Here is a 3,945-nt window from a genome sequence, read left to right on the forward strand (position 1 = left end):
AGTGGGAGAGAGCCAAAGCATAAGAGACTGTTAAAAAACTGAGAACAAACTGAGGGTTGATGGGGGGTGGGAGGGAGGGGAGGGTGGGCGATGGGTATTGAGGAGGGCACCTTTTGGGATGAGCACTGGGTGTTGTATGGAAACCAATTTGACAATAAATTTCATATATTGAAAAAAAAAAAGAAAACAACATTATACTGTGAAGTAGGTAATTGTAGATAGGGAGGAACAGCAAGGTCTGTTTGATCAAATGCTCCAGATCCCATTATTTCTGAGTGGCCCCATAAACCTTTGTTTACCAAACACTTACTCTTTTTCATCTTCCTGTGAATTGCATTCCTTCCCTTTGAAGTCGCCTCGACCCCTACCCCTTTCTCCTTAGTTCAGGAGGTGAATATATATATATATATATATATATATATATATATATATACCTCACTTTGCCTACCTTTGGAATTTCCATGTCTATGCACATTCCCCATAGGTACACTATTAAATTTGATTTTCTCCTGTTAATCTGTCTCATGTCAATTTGATTCCTAGTCCAGCTAGAAGGACCTTGAAGGAAACAAGAAATTCTTGCCCCCCGACAACATATACTGGATGTTTATGGCAGCTTCATTTACAATTACTCTAAATTGGAAACCTAACTACATGTTCATAAACCGATAAAGGAATAAACAAATTATGGTTTGTTCATACAATGAGATACCATTTACACCATCCCTCACCTCCGCAAATTACTGATATATGCAACACCACGGATGAGACGCATAGCCATTGTACTAAGCAAAAGAAACTAGATACAAACAATATAATGAGGAATATAATTCTGTTTAAATGAAGTTCTGGAACAGGTAAAATCAATCTTTAGAAATAGAAATCAAATTGGTGGCTGTGAGGCATGACAAGGGAAAGAAGGGACGTGTGGGAACTTTTGGGTGACCTGTAAATGTTTTATCTCTTGATGTACATTTGTCAAAAGTCAACTTATGTGCTCAACGTGTGTAAATTTTATTGTATGTAAATTATACCTTAATAAAGTAAAAAAAAAAAAAAAAAGCGATTTTATTATTTTCCCTTGAAATTGTCTCTATCATGGACCAGAACATCCTCCAAGTTAACCAGGTTAAAAACTGTGAAGACTTTGTTGACTTTTCCTTCTTTGTCTTCCAAATCCAGTTAGCCAGAGGTCCAGTGGCTTTTCCCTTTGAAGTCTCTCCATTCGTTACTCCCTTCCGTACTTCCCCATGCTGTACATCTATTGTTTTCATCTGTCTTGCACAGGCAAAAGCAGAAGCAGAGTGGGGAGAAGGAGAGAGTGAAACAAGAGGAGGAAGAGGAGGAGAACTAACAACGAATTCTTTGTTTGTTTGTGGGGGTTAGGATTTAAACTTAAGTTCTGTGTTGTGTTTCCGTTATTTGCAGCAAACGCTGAGGCAGAATGGTGTGGTGATTAATAACTTGAACTCTGGAGCCAGAGTGACTAGGCTCCGATGAATCCTGGCTCTACCCCTTACTAACTAAGTGACTCTGGGCAAGCTGCTTATTCACTCTGAACCTCAGTTTCCCCATTATCACTATATGACGACTGATAGGAAAACAGACACACCTTTCTACTGGGCATTTTTATTGCCATAACATAATTAAATATTTAAAAAACAGACAGATGAGAAGAACAATGTGTTGGATGCTATAATAGGAGTAGTGACAGCGTGCTGTGGGAGGATTGAAGACGTACACCACACAGTTAGACAAGCTTCCAAATTTGAAGGCATAGTCCCCAAGACTGCCCTCACGAACTCCATGTTCAGGGAGTCCCCAGATCATCTTCAGCTCCCATAATTCCCTGTAACGTCTCAGAACTCACAGAAAGCCGTCACAGTTGAATTACAGGGAAAGAATACAGATAAAAATCAAGTGAAAGAAGAAACGCATATGGCAGAGACTGAGAGGGCTTCAAATTTAAAGCTTCCATTGTACCCTTCTCATAGAGTTAGGATGTGTTATGCTCCCAACATCAGTGAATGACAATGCTCACAGGGGCACAGAAGCCTGAGCTTCAGTGTCCAGAGTTTTCTCTGGGGCTTCGTTACGTAGGCGTGGCCAGTTGATTGCCACACGAGTGAACTCAGGCTCCAGGTCCAATGACACTGCATGACCCAAAGCCCTGACCCCAAGTACATTGTTGGTCTTTCTTGTGTGGACAGTCCCTGCCCTAAACAAAGACACTCCTACCAGATATGACAGAGTGCATCCCAGAAGCTGAGAGCAAAGGTCAGACCTTCTCCTCAGATAAAGCCAATTCCTTAGTATACAGGACCTAACCCAGATTTGAAAGCCAGCTAAGGTTTATAATTAGCGTTGAGATAAATTGAAGTCTGTGGAAGAATGTAGCAAAGGCTACACTGGATTGATTTGTTACTATTATTTTCATGTGTTTTTAAAAAGAATCATTTTCTTTCTTATATATTTAAAAATTAATGGCAATATTTCTTACCCTTAGACTTCTCTGTTATCCTGGCCACCTCTTTCTTCATTTTCCTGTTACTTCCTTATGAATATTTTATGTTTTCCTAAAATTAGAAAGTTTTTAAGGGTTGTAAGAAAAACGGAACTGAAGGTTAAGCATATATTTTACTTGGAAGAAAGTAACAGAATGGCCAAAATTATGTTCAGGAGTTTATCCGTTTTTAGTAATCTACACTTTAGTCTATATTGCTGTAGATAATTGAGAGTTGTCTAAGATTGGTTTTTGTAAGTGCTTTATTTTACGAGATTTTTTACAAGATAGTCGTTTAGCAAAAGAAGTTCCCAAATAATTCCTCATTTCAGCAGTGATAGGCAAGAAAAGAAGATCAAATCCGTGAACTATTTACCCAGATGAACAGAAATACCCTTTTTTGAAATAATGGATATGCAAGATTTAGCCATTAAAGGGTTGGGGTGAAATGAAAATCCCCTCAATAATAGTTGAAATCTGAGAAAATCTTTCGAGGAAATTAAACACTTGATCAAAAAGAGGAAAGGGTTATTGGTGCGAGCCGGAATTAACCAGCAGAGTTGTTTGAGAAGAGACCTCAATTATAAGAAGCAGGCAGTTAACAATATCCTCTCAGGGATCTGCGTTTCCTCAAGACATCTCTTTGGGTAAATGCAATAGCTTCATTTTCTTTTCATTAAGATAGGAAACAGTGCCTCACCTTTGAAAAATGAGAAGAAAACTTTAAAATTTTGAAAAAATATCAGCATCAAGAAGGAAGAATTTAAAAGTATGTTTCCAGTATAATCTAAGAGTAAGCACCACCCCAAATTGGGGTCTAAGACACTGCAAAAGCATACTTCCATTAAATCTTATTCTGGAAACTGAAATATTTTTTAAAAAGCAAAATAACAGTGATCCACACTTCATTCATGAAACTAACTAGGCACTTCTAGCATTTGAACCCTTTTTGGCTCATAATAAAATCCCTAAAATGAGTCGGTTATTTGAATCCTGTCTTTGTTAGCTACTCATCATGTGGCCTTGGAAAAAAAAAAAAAAAGACCACTTTCCCATGCAGTATTTGTCTATTGGAAAAAAAGAATGGGACTACTTTCTAGTTAAAATGTTACTGTTATTATCACTACCTACATCATCATCCTCACTACAAGTACCGCATATTAAGTGCTAACTATGTGCTTTCCATAGTTCCTTTATTTAATCCCCATGAAAGCCCTAAAGGTTTAAGTATTATTATTCTCACTTTATAGATGAAAAACCTGGTGCTCAGAGAGTTCAGTGGGTAAGCAACAGAGTGAAATTAAAACCAAGTTCTGCGGGGCTCTAAATGTCCCCCACACTTTATCCCTGCCCCTGTGGCTCAATAGTGTAGGATTGCCTACGAGCAGTTGTATCTGTACAGCTGCTGGTGTTCAGGACCGGCATTTGCATGCTTGTGCTCG

Source organism: Lynx rufus, unplaced genomic scaffold, assembly GCF_022079265.1.
Source record: "Lynx rufus isolate CCGP_SWC_20201006 ecotype Redwood Valley unplaced genomic scaffold, mLynRuf1.p SCAF_2, whole genome shotgun sequence".
In the NCBI taxonomy this organism is placed as follows: Eukaryota; Metazoa; Chordata; class Mammalia; order Carnivora; family Felidae; genus Lynx; species Lynx rufus.